The following is a 23,060-nucleotide window of genomic DNA, read 5'->3' on the forward strand; positions in this document are numbered from 1 at the left end:
CATGGTTGTATTCGAAAGAAAAGAACACTATTGATATATGAAGCTGTAAATAAACTAATTTTAAATGGGAGATAATTTTATAATTAAATTTTTCTCATAATTAAAGGTATAACAATAGAATGCAAAACAGGTGTTTTGAATTTTATACAAATCATGAAGCCACTTTTGATTTCTTAAATAGTAAGTTAAAAGAAATGTCAGAGGAAACTAAAATGCTATTGTATAAATTTATATTTAAAATTAAATTTAGATTTCCATAAAAGTGATTTGTACAAAGAGTAAATCTCTTTAGAAAAATTGTTCCAAAGGAATCATTAGCTCTATATGTAGTAAAATTTATATTTCAAAATATTTTATCAGAATTTTATTCAAGTTATCACAACCTTTAAAATAAGTTGCATCAGAAGAAAGAACCTTCTCAAAATTAACATTATCAAAAATCATTTATAATATTTTATTTGACAAGAGCACTGATATACTTTTCAATTATATCATTTGAAAATAAATTTTTAGAAGTATATATTTTGATGGCTTTACAAAAGAATTTGCAGAAAAGTAAACCATGAAGACACCATGAAAATATCACATGTTAAAAGATTTATTATTTATTGTATTACATAAAATTTTAAAAGTAAAATATTATTTGCTATTTATATGTTTATTCATGGATCACTATTGCCCCATTATGTTATATAAGAAATAAGATAGTTTAAAAAGTAAAAGCTTTATATTTTAGTTTCTCTAATGGCACTTTTTTTCTGTTTTTTTGAACCAAGGCCCCATATTATCATTCGTTCTGAGCCCTGAAAATTATGTAGCTAACCCTGCTTTGAACATTATGATTTCGATTCTGTATGCTTTCTTCTCTTCCACTCCTCCATCTATTTCTCTTCCCTCTTAATCCTGAACATTTAAGATGCACTCCTGCCTTCTTGCCTGCCAGTCATTTGAGTCACAGCATGTTATTCTGGTTACAACGACATATTTGCAATCATTTTTGAGTGCTTCTGTTTCCTAAATCCTTAACATATAGTACCTAATTAATCATCACAGTCACTCTGTTGGGTAAGTATTTTAGCTTAATTTTATAGACAAAGAAGTAGAGGCTTACAGTGATCAAGTGTGTTTTAATGTCACACAGCTCACTGGGGTTTGAAACCTACTAGTAAGATGGTGGGAATATCAGATTCTAATTTCTTTGTTTCTTATATAAGGCATGACCGTAGTGGCTCATAAATGGCGATCTGCTTTTTCCAGAGTCCTTCTCTGCTTTACTGAGTTCCTTTTCTAAGGCTTCCATTGTCCTCTGAATGTCTCACATGCCTCTAGATGCTCTCATCCCAATCACTGAGGTTCTACCAGGTCCATCTGAAATATCTTTCACACACGTTCCATGGAATAAATGCCTTTTATTTTCCAAGATGCAGCTCAAATATGCACCTTCTTTATGAAGTCTTTCTTGACTCCCCTCTCCTTCACATGCAGTAGAGAAACCACCCCCTTCCTATCCCCAATATTTGGCACACACTCTTCTTTCACAGCCTGCGTAATACCAGTATATTTAAACTGTAACACATTAGTCTCTAGCATAGGACAACTAGTTTCTCATAAATAACAACTATATCTTAAATTGCTTTCATATCTCCAGCACTTAGCCCAGTTCAATCAATGAATAATGAACAAAATGAACAAATGAAAAATGATAGAAAGTGAACTAATAATAAAAGGGAAAAATATTCCCTCTTACATGGGTGAATTATTATTACTACAACTTGAATTACTACTACTATATCAGTTTAGTGAATATAATTTTTTAGTCCTATTCTGAGTGTTTTTTATATAATAGTTCATTTATATCTCATAATAATGCCATTTTTGTTATGTTGTTATTTCTTTCAACATGGGGGAAAACTGAGAGAGAGTTAAGTAAATAGTCCACTTTCTCACAGCTGCTACAAGATAGAGCTATAATTCAAACTTGGATACTTCTACTCCAAAGCCTATGCTCTTAAAAATGTTTGTTTCCTTGTGCTCTTTATTTATTAAAGCACTTGTCCCATGTAATACAGCCTTTTTATTTAAGTCACATTTAACTCAGCCCTTCTGTTTTAGGAAATTGTAGCTTTATGCAATTAAAAAACAGTATCTATATCTCCTTCCTATGTCAGATTAGAAATCCTCTCTCCTATCTGATTCTTAACTTCTTCCCCTGGATCTAAGTTTGCAATTTTTTTTTTCTCATTAATCCTGTATACCCTGTTGAAAATCTTAGCATGAAAGAAAAGTGTGGGAGGCCAGCGTCTTCCTCCATAGGTCCATTCAGGTTCTTCCCAGTAGACATCTTCCTGACAAATGGAAGCCTGGCCTGGCATACTCAGAGACTTCAGGATTCTCAGTCTGTATCTCACAGCTTCTGTGTTCTCCCTGGTTCTTCCCTTACATTTTGCATTCTTTCTCTCTCTCTCTCTCTCTTTCTCTCTCTCTGGAGCATGTTTAATAGACAGAAAATAGCTGAAACTTGGACTGCTTAATTTAAATTTTGGATATACAATAGCTATGTTTCTGAAAATCTAAAATTTATTTTTGGTTGCATAAGCAATATGGAAAAGACAAAGGAAAATTACAAAGAAAGTCCAGGCTCTCTACCATGAGAATTTGAATTTGTAGTTAAATGACCTCTTTAGCTAGTTTCTCATAAGATCTTTTTCTATGACATTTGATTTGAATTTGATAATTGGTAATAAATCTCTTTTATTAATGCTGAATTGGTTAAGTGCTGTATTTAAAGGAGCTTCTCAAAGGACAAATCATCTACAATTCTCTTAATGTTTATGAGATACTAATAAGGGGTAAATTTGCAATTAGGGTTGTATTTTATATGAATTTAAATGCAACACTAATATTTATGTGTAGTGAGAGCAATTCCTTCTTTTGAATGGTAATTCTTTTTATTTTTTCACTGAACAGCTGAGCCTCTGTAGTGCCCTCCATCATTTGTCAGATTTAACAACCCAGAGTAAATAGCTCTCTGAAAAGTAACTACAGGTCCATCTTGTTGATCCCAATTTGTCAAACGCTGCAATGAAGGAAGTGCTAAGCTTTTAGGAAATGTGTGAGGAGATTTGTAATTTGTTCAAAACTCTAGACCAAGCCTCAAAAACAGATTTCTAACTTCTATCTATCTATCTATCTATCTATCTATCTATCTATCTATCTATCTATCTCTCTGTCATCTGTGCTTACATACAGATATACATACATACATATGTGTATGTTCCTGTTGACAGAACAGTAGAATTTATATTATATGACACGATTAAACTTCTCAAGTCTTCTACCTTTCTAATATTATTTTTCAATGAAGATGCATTGAGAAGAATATTTTTAAGTTGTCCATGCCTCTCTTTTGAGGCATTAAAGGCACAGAGAGTATAAAACATATTACATTAAACTGTAAACTTAGTTTATAGCGAAGGTGAGATTAGTGTTCAGAAATAACTGGTAATCCAATGTACTTTATACCAAATAATGGAAGCAAGAATGATTGGGGATACAGTGACCATAGGAAATGTCTACACAATGTTCAATGATAGCTAGATAACAATTTTAAAATTTGGTCAAGATTTGGATGATTTTTTTGTGTTCACAAATAAGAAACAACTCTTAGTAAGCTGATTTGACCTAACATTTATTTCTTAATTGTTTAAAATCATGTGTTGACTTAAATTGAAACCTTTCTTGGTTTAAAAGAGTTATTATTTCCTGTTAATAATATTTTCCTAAGTATATGTAAATTATATCTGTCATTCAATGTTTCCTAGTAGGTGAACAGGTATCATCTTCTAAGATATTTATTTACTTCCCAAGTAAAGCTTAGGATGTCACTTAAGGTTCAGTAGGTTAGCAGTAGGTGTGTGAAAACAGTAGGTCTGTTTTCACAACAAAACTCTAAACTCTAGCAGTGGTAAGTTTTTATAGACATTAAGCCCAGTTCACCTTTACTATATAGATTGGCTAGTATATATATGCTGAGAGGATGAGAATTGAAAGTAGGGCAATATTGAGCATAGAAACCAAGATGATATTAAGCTGGATATAATATTGTTGGTAAAAATAAAGAAAACTGCTGCTTAGTTAATGGTAAGTGAAGTTGCTATTTGGGGATCTGCTTCTACCTTTATCAGTTTCTCACTTGATTCTGACCTTGGATGGAAAAAGAATGTAATTATTACCTTCTTCAATCCCAATAACCAGAATGAATAAAGTTTTTGAGGTGGAGAAATTGTAAGTCGTGATGATATTCAAGATATAGCCAGTGAACGGATGATCTGTGATAGGTCATTGATTATGAGGAAGTCAAGAATCTCCAAACTAATAATATATAGAAAAATTATTAACATGATGTTAAAGTCCCCAAGGAAGATTTCAGGAAATAGGCAGGTAAAAAAATATGGGAGTATATTAACTAAGCTTTTAGATGATAAATAGAAAAAGGCCAACTAAATGTCGATGAGGGTGTGAAATGATGAGATATGCTGTTCATTTGTAGTGAGAGTGTAAATCTATACCGTACGGCGTGGTATTGTCTAGTAAAACTAAATTGTGTATCCTATGACCTTGCAGTTTTGTTCCTAGGCATTTACCCTCAAGAAATGCCTACACACTGAGGTAGAATACATGTTCAAATATGTTCATAAAAGATTTGTTAGCAATAATAAAAATTTTTTTTTCAAAAATGGCTGTCATAGTTTATACTACTAAATTGTACTACAGTAGAATGTTACACAGCAATAAAAGTGATCAAACCTCAACTATACTTAAGAGTATAGTTCTGAATTAAAGAAGCAAGACACAAGAATACTCAGTATAATTTCATTTTTAAAAGTTAAAACCAAGCAATATAAATTTATGCTATTTATCAACCCACCCTTGATTTTATTTTTTTCCATTCCCACTCTTGGGCTTTTCAATATTTTTTGAGAAAGTCATAAACTTACAGATTATAATATCAAGATATCTCATGTTAAATGTGTTCTCATCGTTATTTAATCTATTACCATGAAAAATAAAGTTTAAGCACAAAAGGAAAAAATATTGCCTGAGATAAAGAGAATCACTTTGCAATGATAGAAGAATGATGAAATGAAGCAAAGAAGATGAGAGTGACACTATTGAAACAAGTTAGTCACTTATCTCTAAAATTGTTAAATGTCTTGCCCAAGATTACACAGTTTTAACGAACAGAGCTAAAAGTTTAATACAGGCAATTTTTCTGTAGATCAATGGTTCTCAAACTTCAGTGTGCAGCAGTCACCTGGAGCTCTTGTTCAAACTCAGAATGCTGGGTTCATCTCCAGAGCTTCTGATTCAGTAGGTATAATGTAGGACCTGAGATTTTCCTAATAAGTTCCCAGGTAATGCTGATTCTGGGAGTCTGCCCTTACCAACCTTTTCAGCTTTGTCATATACCACTCTCCTGCTTTCCAGCCTTTTCTGAGCCCCCGGATCTTTTTCATCCATGGGGTTCCTCTTGCTTCAATATCTTTGCTCACATCATTCCCTCTGGTGTAACCACTCTTTCACTTTTGTGGCTATTTAATCCTTATTCAACCTTCCTCTATCATCAGTTCAACCATTATGTCCTCTGGAAAGCCTTCTCTCATATCCCAGATTAGTTCTAATCACCTCGCTCTATGCTCTTTGATCACCTTCATCTCGTATCACAGTTTGTAATAGAATATTTATGTATGTGATGATTTGATTATTATTTGGTTCTCTCACAACCAACACTATTTAATAAAACTTTCTGTGATAATGGAAATGTTTTATAATATTAAGCACTTATAATGTAATTAATGTGACCAAGGAACTAAATCTTAAATTTATTTAATTTTAATATCAAAATGTCACTAATTGCTGCCCTCGTGGACAGCAGAGTGCTGAGCTCTAAACTCCGTAAGGGCAGGAATCCTGACAAGGCAGTCCATTTGTGCTAGCTTCTGTCACAGTGTTGGGCAAATGATATGATCTCAGTAAACATTTGTAAAGTAAATAAGCACTCCAATATCAACATACTTTAATATCATAAAAGAGTTGGAGGTCTTTTTTTCTTTTTCCATTAGAAATATTCCCTATGCTTCTTTTTTTCCCTTACGGAAATTAAATTAAACCTTGCCAACACAAAGAAATGCTTCCGTGTGGAGTTCGGAATTGCCAAAACCTTGTGGCCTATTTATAGATAACAGCTATTGCTCTAGTCCACTTAAAATACATTTTAAGAGTCTCCATAATTAAAAAAAAAAAAAAAAACTTATTTTTGCACCTATTTTTTTTCTCTTGAATTTAAATTTTCTTTTAAGTAGTGCTTATTTCTCATTTCTTCAGATAGAACATTTGTAGGTTTCTACATCGCTTGACAATAATTTAGAATCATTTTTTTTCTATAAACAAATAATTTGGGACACAAAGAATGTCGAAGTAGAATAATAGTCACATATGTTATAATTTATAAATATGATATCCTTTATTTTTTATGTGCTTACATTTTCAAAAGTTATCTAAAAGCATTCTATAATGAGGACCTAACTTAGATTGAAAATGCCCAGTTGCAATTTTTGAAACTTTATCCTTACTATGTGGATGGCTAAAACTTTAGATAGCTACTTAAAAAGATCTGAACTATCCCCCTGATGCTCACCCAGAGGTTCTAATACAGCAGTTTTTGCCCATTGAATGAATTCATCTATTAATACAATTGCCTGTCAAGAATATACAGAAAAAAAAAAATGCCTTCCTCCTATAGGGAGGATTACCTAATAAACTCACTGTTTCTAACTTATTTGAAGACTTTGAGGTTCAAGATGCCACTACTTATTTCACTCTAATGGCAGACGTTTGTCTTGGCAGGACTTCTGAAGAAATTCTTACTCATCTTTTTGCTCATGACTGAAACTGTTTGCCAATTTTGAGACTGGGGTCATAGAACCATTGTTGTTTATTGCAGAGGGAGTTGGATTACTGCTTATTATATTTCTGCATCTGTATAGTCTATTTAAAAGTCACCTTCCTTTACTTCCTGTGGTAAGTCAACTAGAAGAAGAAATAATTTTAAATTCTCAAAACAATCCTTTTTTTCTTTGTATTGTCTTTGAACCTCTAAAAAAGTGCCCTTCTTGGTTGGTAAGTCTTTTTTTCATAGACTTGAATCTTTTTTCAGTATACGGACCATAGGAAGGTTACCACCATGAAGATTAAATATAGCAAAATGAGATTAATATAAAGGTTAAATTTTAAAATCAAGATATAACAGATCAAGCAAAGAAGTATAGAGTCAAAATAAAGAGACAGATTTGTTCTAAGTTAGGCCAGAATGGATTATACTCAATTAAATTGTCATTTTAAATATGAAATATAATATCAGTTAGAAGAGGATAGATGAGTTAATCATCCATGGAGACCAAGAAAAAAAAGAATTGTAGACATGATTGTCAGCAGTGCCTATTACAAGGATCTCAAGCAGTTGAACCCTGACATCTCCTTGGCTTGGCATCCTTCTGGGAGGGGAGAACTTGCCCACTAAGGTACTATCAGGTGTTTTAAAGGGCTTCATACTTAACTTGCCTCCAGGGAAAAGTGTATAGATAGCCTATAATAGATATCTGACTCTCTTGACAGCTATATTTCTAACAAGTAATAAATAACGTGGCCTACTGTCTGTGCCAACAACATCAGGTTTCTGAGCTACAATCTTGGCAGTCAATTCTGAACCAAAAACATTTCCCTGGTCGATGGGTTTGCAAGATTCAGCAAATAAGATACAGAACACCAGTTAAATTTAAATTTCAGATAAACAACAAATAATTTGGAGCATAGTTATACTAAAAAAAAATTATTGTTTATCGAAATCTCAAACTAAACTGGACATCCTGTATTCTGTCTTGTAACCCCAGCTGTATAGGCAGCCAACTTGCCTAACTTACAAGGCACTCTTTGGTTTCCCACCCGTATGAGCTCATATTTGAGGCTGAAGCCATGCCATGCACTTCATAGGGTTTATGATTCTTTTCCATTCATTATCTAATTTGAGTTTCACAATGAATATTTATGTGACCTGGTGTCCATGACTACCATGTGTTGATCTCCTCAAGAAAAATGAGGCCCTCTGATTTTGAGTCTACTCTCTTTACCATCTGACACTCTTTCTTAGTAGATGTCTTATTTTACATCATTTCATTGGCTGTGGGCCTTTAATCCCTTGACTCTTACCTTGAACACTCTTTTCAGAATGGCTTTTCAAAGCCAGTCATTTCATTTCCTTCCTGATTAATGAAGACATGAATTGATATATAATACTTTTCATGAAAATATAGCAAATGGAAATAGTGGTTCAAAAACAAATAAGCCTCCAAGCAGTTTTTAGACTTGGCAACCCGTGGCATTGGCACCTTAGAATATAGTTATTTTCTAATTCAAAAGTCCTTTCCTCCCTACCCTTCCCCAAGTACTGAAGATTCCCAAGACTGTTGATCTAATTTTTCATTCCAATTTTTTTTTTTTTTTAAGAAAAGGCCCTTTACCTTAAGTAACCTAAGTAAAAAGCATCCAGTAATGGGCTTAAGTTAAAAAACTGCATGTGAGCAGCTTGCAGGAAAAAATAATAAGGTATTTTTCTATTTAGGCTGGAATCATTTCAACTTCTTTAAAAAGACTGGCATTCAATCTTTATTTAAGATTGAAGAAGATTCTAGATATGTTTCTAAACGTCCTTTAAAAAGTATTTAGATAAGTAAATATATAGATAGATGACAGAATGAGAAAGAAGCATTAAAGGCAGAGAATCCTGTCTGAGAAGGGACATGACACAGAGAGAACAGTGTGATTCAGCTTTTTTTGCACGGAAGTGGAATTAATATGCAGCCAGCAGATCTATTGAGAGGCAGGACTTGTGGCGTTAGTGTCTGGATTCTGTCCCTGATTCTAATGACTCATTTTGTAACTCTATGCAACTTATTAACTTCTCTTTATTCTAATCTCAGCTGTTGGAAAAGAGATTTAATAATACACAATTCACAGGAGGTTATGATCCTGAGTCATTAATGCAAGAATCTGTAGAGAGAAAATATTATTAGCTGGTAGAGAGGGAGTGATAAAAGTAATTCTGAAGGCAACATTTGGGAATCTGGAGGCAGTAACAAAATAAATTTTTAATGCCACAATTATGGTTAAAAACAAACAAACAAACAAACAAACAAACTTAGAATCAAGAACTTGATTAATGGAGACATAGCAAATGGAGAGCCATCGTAGGGAGCTGGGCCAACTCTAAGCCATATTGCACCATGTGGCACGCATGTATCCACTGTCACTGCACCTCATTAGTAGGCCCTTTCTCATTTTGTGTCTTCCTTGTACCTCCATACATTCTACCTCTATTCTACTATGGGCTTTCTCACTCTTTGCTACCCTAAGTTCTGTAGTACTTTATTAGTATTAACACAGAAATAAAGTAGTAAGTCAAGAAGGGTACTATTTACAAACTGGAACCAAAATTTCATCTGAGAAAATAATGTTTTTGGTTTAATGTCTGAAAAGAAAAGGTGGACTCAGCAAGAGTAGGTAGGAAGAAGCCAACTAAACTGTTTTCAAAGAAATGACATTGTGAGGTAAAGGAAGAACTGGGGCAGTAGGGAAGAGAAAACAGGTCTAGAGGAAAGCCAGCATAGGAGTTGACAGAATGACAGAGATATTTTGTAAAACCTTAGATATCTGCAATATCTGATACTCATTCTTAAGCTGTTTACATTACTGCGTTATATAGCCTCCTACACCAAGGCCATTTGTGCTTTTATCTGTGTGTGTGGAAATGGAGGCAGTGAGTCTAAGAGGCAGGTATAGGTCATATGACAACAGGTAGATCTGGGTGGCTGGTGAGCAAAGGCGAAATAATCAAGAATGGAATAAATTCAGAGGAACTGGGCTTTGAAGTTAGAGGTGACTAAGAAAAAAATATAAATACTTCACTTCCTACAGATTTTCCAGAACGGTTGGAAAGAACAAGGTTCTCTACCACAAATAGGAAAGGGTTTGAGCACATTGTGCTTTAATCTCCACAGACAGCATACCTCAACAGCTCTAGGATTTAACGTGGGTTCTCAGGCCCCTCTCTGGGTCTGTGTGATGTGAGGCAAAAGCTGGTGACTGGGCATCTCCCTACTACATCACCTCAATCTGCTTTCACCAGCTCTGCTCCTGTGCCAATGCCAGAAAAGAGTTTCTTTTAACTTTGAACTGTGCAGCTGAAAAAAAAAAATGCATTAAGCAGTGGAAAATCATTTACCTAAAGTCTTACTCCTTGCAGAGATAGTTCTATTTTAACACAGATTAAATAAAATATAAGAACATTGTGGAATAATTTCATGAGCAAGTCTTTCCAAGGGGGTGAAAGGATATTGGAAAAGTGTGCATGGGTTGGACCTGGATGCTGGTAAGCTAGGCGAGGAATCCACCGGATAAAGCCTGGAATTTGAAATCTTCCCAATGGTCCAAGGCTTTCCTTGGAGGAGCATTTTTTAAATTATATTTTGAAGAAAAAGTGAATAGATTTTTATAAAGAAAAAGTATATAATTTGAATTCTGTTGGTGACCTTTAACATTGTACTCTGTCATCAGAATATTCTCAAAAAACGTAAAGCCTAATAAAAATATCAAACAATATAATGCTGTCATATAGTGACCATCTTATACTAAGATATATTTTTTTAAGAAGAGGTATTACATTGTGCTATGCAATGCTCATAATTCCTCAAGTGACATGTAAAACAGAGGTACCAAGAAACTCTTCATATCCGAAAAGATGTAATTGTTCACTTAACTTAAAAATTTTATTCTCCTTCCTTCACTTCCTTCAAATTGCTTTTTAAAAGGCTACTTAACATTTCTTAAATTTCTTTTTCAAAGGTGGTACCTTTGAGAACTGAGTTCAGGATTCTCAAATTTCTCTTGTCATTTGATGCTAGTAGAGAAGATCTCATTTTTTTAAAATGATTTTTAAATGACAATCTCTCAGCTCATTTTTAAATAGCTTCTTTCCATTTCTGAGGAATTGCCTTGGAGTTCAAGTGAAATGAGTCACCCAAGAGGGGGGAAAATCACAAGCTATTTTTATGCATTATCCAGAGCAGAAATTTAATTTAATGGCCCTGGTATAGAAGAGCTCCTTCATGAAGCAATTTTAAAAGTCTGTTCCTTAACTTTTATGACAGCAACAAATTGAGTTATCTATGCAAATGAAATAATAATGAATGGCAAATGATCCTAGTGCTCATGTATATATGGGAAGGGGTGCTGGCAGCAAGAAAGGGGAATAGATATAATATTATAGGAAAAAATAATTCTATAGTATAATTTGAGGGATGTCTGTAGAGTCTTTCCTCCTTCCTAGCTTGGCTTGGATCAGTCTTATTTTTCTTCCTCCCCCTCTGCCTTTTGATTTGAAGGGTTTTCCTCTGGGAAAACATAGGGTGGCAAATAGGGAGTATAAAACAGTTCAGACTTTCTTTCAAAGTTGAAACTGATCATCCCCACTGAATGTCTGTTTTCTTCGTGTTATAGAGAATTTTTTAGGACACAAAATTCTGATCGAAGTCCTGATAACCCTTTTCTGCTATGGGGCCCTTTCCTTGACTCCCATACCTAAAAATACATCCATTACAGACAGTAGATTTATTTAAGTTTCTACTCATGTTCTCATTTGTTTCAAGAAGAAAATTTGCACTTGTAGACTAAATGACATTAGTGTTCCATGGGCTTTCTGTTCCATTTTGTAATGATTTTGTTTATGGTTTGCTATTTTATTTCCTTAATGGAAAATATTTTTTAAACACAGGCCACATGAAACCATAGCTACGAGATATTCGAATCCTACAGTTTTAATATACTTGTTAAGAGTTCTGATTGGAGCCAAACTGACCGTCAGTTTCATTTTTATGTCTAGACCCACTTTCTAGCTGTGTATGCCTTTAGCAAAGTCTCTGCACCTCAGCTTGTTCATCTGTAAAATGGGATGATAGCATGCTATTATGAACATTAAACAAGTAAATAAATCTTAAGTCCCATTTGACAATAAATGTTAGCTATATTACTATTATTATTATTAATTATTATCCTAGAATTAAGCATGAAGTATACCTTTTGGCTATGATCAACAGCTATTCACAGTTAGCAAATCATTCGTTATACATAAGCCCATCAGATATTCACAAACACTGAGTTAATGTATCTAGGACTTGAAATTTTATTTTCATTTTATAGAAGACTAAGGTAAATCAGTAAATAGTGCAGCCAAGATTTAGATTAAAATCAGGTATTTTGAGTTGATTTCAAGGTCTTTTCTATCAGAGATAATTATCAATAATAACACCTCCGAAACATCACATTTAAAATTTATAATGAAATTGAAAAGTCTTTACAGAATGATTTATACAAAGCAATGGAGATAAGAAGAATATAATCAAGAAAAATAGTATGGGAAAAAAATCCCTATTGACATGATGTTCTTTAAAATGTCTTGGCGTAACCCCTCTTTCCGTTCTCCTCTTATTTTACAGAACTGGAATTTCGGCAACAATAGGAAACATGACATGGCCATGTTAGCCGTTTGCAATGTTGGGACAAGAATCCAAGCAAGTGCCTTCTCCACTGTCTCTCTTCATGGGTGTATACAGTGCACTTTATTTCCCTTTTCTCCTTTGAATATGGGTAACCTTTTATCCAAATAACTAACATTTACATAGAGCTTTACAATATCGTCTGTGCTTTCATCGTTATGATCTCATCTAGGATGTCTATCCTGGCTCACTAGGACAATGTAGGAAAATATAGTCAGAAACTCTGAAGCCCAATTCAGAAAAATCAAATCACTGATTCCTAGGCTATGCAATATTAAATTAGGAAAAAATGGTATAAATCATGAGTCAATGAATAGCATGGTGATTGGAAGCTAATGGGGGGAAAATGAAAGTGAGAAGGATGACATAAGGTGAACAAGGCAGACAGGGGTATCATAGTATGGTCTCTCTGAAATGAAGCTCCTGGGTGTTGGATTCTAGTGGCTAAACCCTTGTTAACTCCCACCCTACCTGGTCAGGCCCCCACTAGATCTGATATTGCACCATGCTGAAATAGATATGTTTTATTACTATTCCTTGTATCAGTTTCCGAGGGCTTCCAGAATAAATTACCACAAACTGGGTGACCTAAAACAACAAAAATGCATTCTCTCACAGTTCTAGAGGCAAAATTGGAATCAAAGTGTCAGCAGGGCCATGTTCCCTCCAAATCTTCAGGAGAGAACCCTTCCTTGCCTCTTCTTGTTTCTGTTAGTTGCTGGCAAGCCTTGGTGTTCCTGACTTGTAAATGCATCATTCTAATATCTTCCATCTTCACATATCTTTTCCCCCTGTATGTTCATGTCCATTTTTTTCTCATCTTATAAAAACACCAGTTCTTGGATAAGGGTTCATTCTAATCCAATATAATCTCAACTTGATTACATCTGCAAAGACCTTATTTCTAAATAAGGTCACATCCACAGTTTCTGGATAGACACGAATTTGGTGGTGAGGGTGGGTGACACTATTCAATTTAGCACATCTCTCTTTTAGGGATGCGAAGACTGAGGTTTAGATAGACTGAGCGATTTCCCCAGATCATTCAGAGGAATGAACTGGAATTTAAAACCAAGGCTTCTGATTCCAATTCTGTGTTGTTTCTACTGTATCATAAAGTATTAATAAAAAGTTATCTGATATGGCATAATCTTATTTGATTCCCCACATAAAGTCTTTTTAAAAAAGGCAACATGAGTATCATCTATATTTTCATTAAAAGAAAAAAATGACTTCCTTGAACTTCGTGCCCTTTCTATTTGTTCCCATAGCAACCTGATTTCAGCCTTTCAAAAGTGTTATCACTTTATTGAATTTGCCTGATTATTTATCCGTCTCTACTAAAAGCTGAGAAAAACAGCATTGATGGTAGCACTGATGAATGAGACTGAAAGGGAGACATAAGGTCTTGCCTGGGTCACATGGGTTAGATGCAAAGCTTATACTTGAACCCATTCTTATCAACCTTGACTTCATCTTATGGTTATCTCTTCAAACGATCCAGCCTTTGCCACTATGCCCAGAGTCTCTCATTCATTAGTAGCATCAGGCGCAGTGCCCATGATTGATGAACTTTATAAAGGCCAACAAAAAGTTTGAAACTTGGAAAAGGATTATCAGCTGCAAAATAATAAGAGAATGATGCAAAACTAAAAGCAATCAATATTTTAATTAAGTTATGCTAATATATAACATATTAACTAAATAACTACACTAATTATTATAGAAATAAATATGCAAATGAGAATTTATCTAGGACCTCTCTGCATTTTAATTTATTTAATATAATGTGAGATGGTGAAGTGGGGGAGGGTGGTATTGGTTCCAACAATAAAAATGTCTCGGGCCTATAAAGATCCTAAAAAAGCCCTGATGACTACATTAAAATCAACCTATTTATGAGAATCAAAACAACTCAGATTGTCTGGCATCTGAGATGGGAGAGCCTGAACAGTCTTTTTTTTTTTTTTTTTCCTTTCATTATAAGTAAAGCAGCTTCTCCTTATTATATAACCGTCTTAGTCAGGATCAGTAGTGTGGCATTTGGTGAGGTCGTCATGTACTATTTGTGGCTCTCTTAATCCCAGTGTTCCTTCCGGGGGTATGCCTAACAGAGAGATGTTTCATCTTGGTGTTTTTCCTGTGAATTTTTTGATCCAATTATCTTTTAATCTTTTGCTACACAGTGTGTTGGGTAAGCGACTTAGCAGCTAGAGCCCTTGTCTGTAATGGCAATTAGCCCAAGAGACAAGAGAACTGAAAATATTTGAAAACCTAGAAGGTAACTTTGAACAGGAGAAAGCTTCATTATTTTCTTATCTCTCTGTTTCAGATGACACTCAGAAAGCTAAAGAACAACTAAATTTTGAGGACGTTACCAATTTTCTTAGTGAGAAGTAGTTTAGTCCCAGGTCCCCTACATTCCCACCCATGGAATAAAGTCTTGTTATTCCTTTTGCCTTGAACATTTCTCACCATTCAAAGCAGACCTCTGATGTTAATGTGGATGACATAGGTCCCATATTGGAGAATCTTACAACTCTTGCTGTTAAGAAAAGTTTATTTTGCTTAACCACAATAAAAGCAAAGGATTTAAAGTGACTCCACACTTCTCTCACAATTTCTCCAACTTCTATTGATCTCTCATCTTTCCTCCTGAGCGCTCAACTCCATGGGCCATGATTTCAACCATCATCATATCAACCCCCTCAACTCCCTCAGTTCCATCCTTCCACCAGGCAAACTCCACAGATCCCTACCATGCGTCAGTCCCAGGATCTGTCAACTGCTTTTACACAGTCAACTGGATATCACAACAGAAATTCACTAACTCTCTCACTGCTCCATGCAGCTACCACATGCAATCTACCTTAAGGGGCTCCATTTCTCTTAGAACCTTTTTATTTATCTTCAGTCAGCAGCCTATCCCATGACCATGCATATGTCAAACTTTCTATTCAAGTTCTTATCCTAATACTCACTCTCATCAAATAACTGAAACACTTCCATATGAACATCAAGTTTGAGCCACCTCAAGTTACCTTCCCAATTCCCAGAAATCTCTCTATAGCCACACCTCTGCCTTCAGCCTGAAGAAAGGGTGCCATAACCATGTGGCATGGTAAAGCTCCCTCTGTGCTATTCATTGCGCCCATTTTTGTATTCCTGCTGTATGCCAGGCAATGAAGCTGCAACCAAATAAAATATGGAATGCTTGCTCAAAGGATAATGAGAGAAACAAAGAGAACAGATATATGCAACACAGTATTTGTCATTCTGGTGGTGGTGGTGGTGGTGGTGGTGGTGGTGGTGTGTGTGTGTGTGTGCGTGTGTGTTGCAACAAGAGTATCGACTCTAGAATACTAGGGCCAGAAAATTGTTCCAGAGAAGCTGATACCTGAGCCAAACCATGCAGGATGAGGAAGGACTAGCAGGATGAGGAGCAAGAAGCAATTACAATGCATAGAATTGTGAAAACGAGGAAGAGCTGATCTAAAGCTGAGTTATCCAAAAGCTGAATGGAGTGGAAAAATGTGAAGTAGGACAAATACTTAATGATTAGACTCCAAAATATGGTGTAAAACTAGAAGTTTGGGTTTTTATACTGATGACACCAGGGAGCAATTGAAAGTTTCTTATCACGGGAAGGGTACAATCACATTTGCATTTTAGAAAGAACAATTGAACGCAGTGTAGGAGATAAGACAGATCTAGGGGCTTGAAGTAGAAGGGAGACCAGCTAATAAACTTAGAGTAACCCAGGCCGAGAAAGACAATAGGGCAAACTAGTGCATGACTGCCTTAGAGCGGCAGTGGGAGGGGTGCCTTCATATGGATACCAATACTCTCGACCATTGGGCACCACTAACTGCAAAAACTCTGCAGTGAATGTAGATGATAGTGCCCTGGCCTTGTGAAGGTTCAGCAGCACGTTTCACTGTGGAAAGCCAGAGCAAAGAGAAGAAACATTGTAAACCCCACAGAGGAATCGAACTACTCTGGGTTGCTAGGTCTATCTGAAGAACTGACAGGGTCAGGGGTGTGTGTGTGTGTGTGTGTGTGTGTGTGTTTGGATATATAGGGTGTAGAGATAAATGGATGGAGTTGGAGTTCCTGCAAAAACAGGTTACAGCATGTGGAAGAGGGAGTTACAGCAACTGGCCTTATATTCATTTGCTTTCTTTACTGGGGCGCACCCTCAGAGGAAAGAAAAGAACACATGTCACACAGTCTAATCTCCTTGTCAACTGAATCTCCAAGTAAAGACTAATAATGTACCCTATGAGGAGGAGACCTTGACTTAAGAATGCTCTTAGTAAGACATCCTTGGCTAAAGATTTATCTATGATAAATAAACCCAAATCTCTGAATTTGTAACATATGACTCTCTACAGAATTTCACATAGGCTCTACTACATTGCGGTATAAAATAGCTATTTTTCATTATTTAAATGCTCCCCCCTGTGTAATGTAACCCCAAGAATCTCACTTAGAGACCTCACTTATTATTCTGATCCAGAGGTGCGTGTGTGATGCAGGAAGAAAGGACCCGGTTGGCTGTCCTGGACGTCCCAGGCCCTTCCTCTCCCCTCTGTGCTTCTTGGTTGCCTGTGCCCTTGAAATTAATAGTAAAATTTAATACTGGCTAAGAATTTGCAAACTGACTTCACAATCCAATCCTGTGTATCATATCTCAGCAAAACCAATGAAATATTACTTATTAATCTTATTATGTGCCTAGTTTTATCTGAAGGATGTTTTGTTCTGGGGAAAAACAAGTTATACTTAAATTTTCTGGTTTTAAGTCTGTCCTATTTGACCAAATCAAATCTTTCTTATTCATTCAAATATTTCTAATTCATCCATCCAATTGTTTGTGAATTTTTATTTATAGTACCTATCAAGCTACCTCAATAAACCTGTAGTTTCTGCCCCCTTCCTCCAACAAGATAACCACCAACTTGTTTTCAATACACTACCAGTACAAACAAAATGCACATTGGTGCATGTCTTCATAATCTTGTTTGTCATGTCTCAACTGGAAGGAGTCACATGGATTACAGTAAAACTATCCATGGGAAAAGTTCTTTTCTATGCAAAGAAAGTATAAGCACTGCTTTAAATCCACAAGATAAAGCAAGCAAAGCTATGCTTTCTTCTCTAAGGCAATTTAGGCTAGCAGTAAGGCAATTACTGCCTCAGCTGAAGAAAGCCGTCCCCACAAGTAGGCAGCTGGGGAGCTGTGAATTAGCTTTTCAACACCTGAAGCATAAGTTAGAGAAAGTTAATGGCTCTGTTTGGAGAATAATAAGAAAAGCCTGGGGTTATATGAGGTCTCTTTCTTCACAGTAATTTTTCACATTTTAATAATTAGTAGCCATCAATATTTATGGTATCACAATAAAGAGGCATATTTGGAGGGAAATGTCCAATCATGTGCATATTCTGTTCAGAGTTGTCCATGATTAGACAGAGCTCTGTGTCAGAGCAGAGACAGTTTCTTTTTCAAGGCTTTCTAAATCACTGCATGTTGCCTGAGAGAAATAAGGCCACTTGTAAAGTACTAGCCTTGCAACCCAAGACCTAAAACGTGAAGCTTGTCCTAAACTATTCAGGCATGTTATAAAGGGATGCTGCAACAATCTTTTAAGTACATTAATACAGACTATAGGGTATCCCTGATATTAACTACTTCAATAGTTTTCAAAAATTAGTGAACATCAGATTCATCTGAGCTCCACCCCCTAGTACTGATTCAGTAGGTTTGGTTGGGGCCTCCAAATTCTCATTTCTAACAATTTCCTGGGTAATGGCAAGGTGTCTTGTCCAGGGACTACGCTTTGAGAAATATGAGTCTGTTGCATATAAATCAGTTTTCTATCATGGTTTCACTTGAAAATCACCTGGTAGGCTTTTAAAATACTTATGCAGCCAATCTGATAGAGGTCCCAGTGGCCAGAGCTGGAATAATTTGAGTAACAAAATAAATAATGTAGTTTTGGGTTTTAATGTAAAGCATAAAACAAGTATCCATGAGCCTGTATTTATATAAATAAAGGATTAAATATGTGAATGAAAGTGGGAGAAAACACGAATCTTCTTAATAAAAAAAAATGCAAATAACTTATGTAGATATCCACCCCCTGAAGAAGGTAAACACAAACTCCTTCCTCTCCTTCTTCCCATTTGATAAATTTTATCCAAAAACTAAAGTATGAGGAGATACAGGTGGTAGAAAATAATGTTACAGGAAAGAAATTGGCAAAAACCACCTTGGTCAGCTGATCGAGTTCCACATCTTCAATGAGTAATATGGCTGAGAAGTCATGTTCATGGCATTCACACCCTGATATATGATAAAGACATTTCACCGCTTGATATGCTTTCCAAAAACCTGTCACTCCAGCCTAACTATGAGAAAGCCATCAGAAAAGCCCCAGCTGAGGGGCATTCTTCAAGATACCTGACTAATACTCATCGAAGGTTTCACAATCATGAAACACTGAGGAGAGACTAAGAACTTGTCACAGACCTGATAAGACGAAGGAGACATGATGACAAAATGTACGGTATCCTGGATGGGATTTTTAAACTAAAAATAGGATATGAATGGAAAAGACCATGAAGTTGAATAAAGTCTGGACTTTAATTAATAATAATGTACCAGTGCTGCTGGTTTCTTAGTTATGACAAACACTACCATAATATAAAATGTTCACAGTTAGGTGAACTGGGAGTGGGCATATGAATTCTCTCTGTACTATTTTTGCAATGGTTCTGCAAATAAGAAAGAATTTAAACAATTTAAGTTTATTTTTTAATAGCTGATGCCCATAGAACACAGAAGACAAATTAAATCAGAATCTGTAGGGTGTGACCAGGGCTTTGGTATTATTTTAAATCCCTAGGAGATTCTTGTGCAACTAAGCTTGGGAACCACTGATTCACATAGAATTCAACTAATAACTTTCCCACTAAATCTTAATTTCTACTTGGTCAGCATGGGAGTTAGCACTGAAACAATTTGCCCATTTTTGTATTTCTAGAGAAAACATTTCTTTAGGTTTGGGTTAATTAACTCTGCAAAATGTTAATATCCAGAACTGAAAAGAAAAGAATAGAATAAATTCACATAGTGACTTTTAAAAATCGCATTCCACAGTATATCCTGAGGTCCATATACATATCATCTATTCTTTTACGCCATCTTTAAAACTTCCCTAGGAGAAAGTTGTGGGATCTGGGAAGAGTTTTGTGACAAAATTTAAGCAATTTAGATAATTATATGAGTACTCTATACCTTAAAAATCATGTGCAAGTGAGCGGTGTACCAGTTCTGTAGTACATCTATACAGTCTATATCAGAAAGCAAAAGTGTTTTTTTTTTTTATTTCTGTCACTTTTTAAAGGAGTTAAATCTCAGTTGTAGCATCTGTCTTATTTTCAATCTCCACACTTTGTTCATAAATCTCAATATGGATATGGTAAAAGCAAAAAATAATTGTAACTACCAGTCACTAAAATAAAAAACGCATTTTTACTTTTAGTTGAAGTTAAAAAAAAAAAAGATGTTACACCGAGAGAGCTGATATTGGAAAGGCTAGCTATTTAATTGACTGAGCATCTCCCAACGCTCCCTCTTCAGTAGTAGCTACATGGTTCTTTAGACACAGTATTAACCTATAGAGAGTCATGAGGAAAGGAAATTGGTAGCTGGAATTCTTCCAGTGAGGTGGCAAATTTTCTGATCCTCGGCCTGACTTGGGTAAGCTCAGTTTTATGATTTCTGCAGGTCTAGAGAACATCACTCAAAATGGCTCCACTGCACCCTTTCCACACTCATTGGCTATTCTTTGTAGAGTGTACACCCACTGGCAATTTGGAGGGAGAGATGAAGTCCACAACTGATTAGACTATGGGTCAAATTAGAAAGTCTGGCTTTTGTGTCTTCACTCCAACTTTTATTGACATCACAAGCAAACTCAGAAATATAGAAAGATACCAGGGAGTTATATTATGCAAGAAGTGAAAGTCTAAGAAAACAATGCACTGCTATCACATTGAATATATTCTATATATTCTTTATCTCTTGTGAGAGAGTTTCCTATAGTCTTTGATGGCAGCTGAAAGTATTATTACCTGGTTTTGGAGAACATTGCTATGGTGTCTAAGCATTCAAAGAGAGAGAGAAGAAGAAAGAGTCACATGTGTTAGAGCAAACTTGTTACTCAGTTTCCATGCCTTATTCAAAACCCTCTCTTAGGTATTCTGTTCCCTCAGTAGGTCATGTGGACACATCCTGACCCTGCTGCCAGGCATTACTGATTGGACGCAGAAGAGGACATCTGGTTCACGATTTGGATCCAGAAGTTCTAGTTAGTATTACAGGAGCCTGAAGTGCTGCCTTCCATGTTCACTCAGAAATAGAAAGAGGCTGTCTGCAGAAAGGCAGAGAAAAGGAGTGTCAACATAAGACATGTCCAAACCCATAGGGAATTTTTACGAGTTAATTTGAGCCAAGCTGATGACACATGCCAGGGGCAAGATCTCAAATGCTCCACAGAATAACGGTTTTGCAGTTTCTTTTATGCATTCGAAATTAAGGAAGATACATAAGGATGACTACATGAAGGTGGGAAGAAGCAAGGCTGGGATTGGATTACAGGATTGTTAAGATTATTTGCCCTCTTGAGAGTGGTTACATCTTTGAAGAAGGGTTCTAAAAAGAGGCATTTCAAAGTGTATTAACCTAGAGGTGCAAAAACAATGGACAGGGTTTGTTTAAGGCAAAGATAAGCCTTTTAGTAAAGAAGTTATATGCCTGGAGCATGACTACCCACCAAAAACATACTCGGTTAGAAATTTATGATCATGTGATGTTACTATTCCTAGAACCCCTTGTTCAGACATCAGAAAGGTGCTGGCAAGGGACCAGGTGGTAGATGCACATGTGAAAGGATAAGGGAGAAGGAGCAAGAAAGGGAGACAGACTAGGTGGAGACTAATTTGGCCTTTAACTGCTTGCTGCTTGCACTTCTTGTACTTAACTTTCATAATAACCCTTGTATAATCAGAAAATTTATTTACTTTGTTTTTTTTTGCTTCTTTGTTTTAATTCATTACATGAGTTTGTTGCTCTCAGCAAAAATGATTTTTAAGAGAATACCCATACATCTAGTAATTGAAACATTTCCAATTGCAACAGTGCCTGCCTTATAGTACTTGATATTTTTGATTAATAAATTTAATTTTCTCTGCTTCTAGCAACATTTATTGTGTACTTGCCATGTAGTATGTATATATAAAATATGTATCTATATATGTATGTCTATATGTATGTATATGTATAGCTATAAATATGTGTGTGAACAAAAAGGGGCTATCTAATAAATCTTACAAGCTCAATGACCAAAAGAAACCTCATAGGATGATCTGATCATAAATTCCTAACTGGGTAGATGATGGAGGGTAGTCATGCTCCACGTCTATAACTTTCGTAGGCTAATCTTTATGATAAGCAAGCCCTGTCCATGTTCTTTTGCATCTAGGTTAACACACCTATGAAATGTAGAGAGAGCTTCTTTTCTGGACTCCTCAAAGGCACATAATCTTGTTGTCTGTATACCAGTCCTATTCACTATAAATGTTAAATGTTAACAATGCTGAACCTATCAATGTAAAAGAACTATGCATCTCTCCACTTATCCAATCAAAGAGATTTTGTTGCCTTGCTTTCTCCCTCCTCCTTAATCTACTACCAATGAATTTCATGTAATCTTGCTTACATTCCCACCTTCGATTCCAAAGGCATAAAAAGAACTATAAAAGTGCCATTCTCCAGAGCATTTTCTCAATCTGTCGAGAGCTGGCTTCTGAGCATAAACTCAGTTTGGCTCAAATAAATTCTAATAAATTCTTATAAAATGTTTCTATAGGTTTGGATATTCTTATTTCAGCATATGTACATTCTATTTTTTTAGGTAGCCCCTGCAAAGACATTCAACTAGTAATACCACTTTCCTGTGTGCCACCTATGCTGAAGAACAAACAAAAACCCTGGTACTATGTCTTTTTGCACAGTGATTAAAAACATGGGCTCTGGTGCCAAAATGACTGAAGTGGTGTGAGGATTAAATGAGCTAATTTGTGTTCAGAACTTGGAACCATCTTCCACATATAACTTATAATAAGCATTCAAAACTATTATAGCTGATTATTATAATGCTTATCATTATAATTATTATTGTATATCATAAGCATTCAAAGCTATTGTTATTACCATCATTATCATCAGAAAGTTAATTTAGCCCTGGTAAACTTGTTAGAAGAGGGAGCTACAAACCTAAAAGAGCAAATCTACCTTTTCAAGAACAATAAAAATGTTTACATTGAGAA

This window comes from Rousettus aegyptiacus, unplaced genomic scaffold, assembly GCF_014176215.1.
Source record: "Rousettus aegyptiacus isolate mRouAeg1 unplaced genomic scaffold, mRouAeg1.p scaffold_m13_p_4, whole genome shotgun sequence".
Classification (NCBI taxonomy): Eukaryota; Metazoa; Chordata; class Mammalia; order Chiroptera; family Pteropodidae; genus Rousettus; species Rousettus aegyptiacus.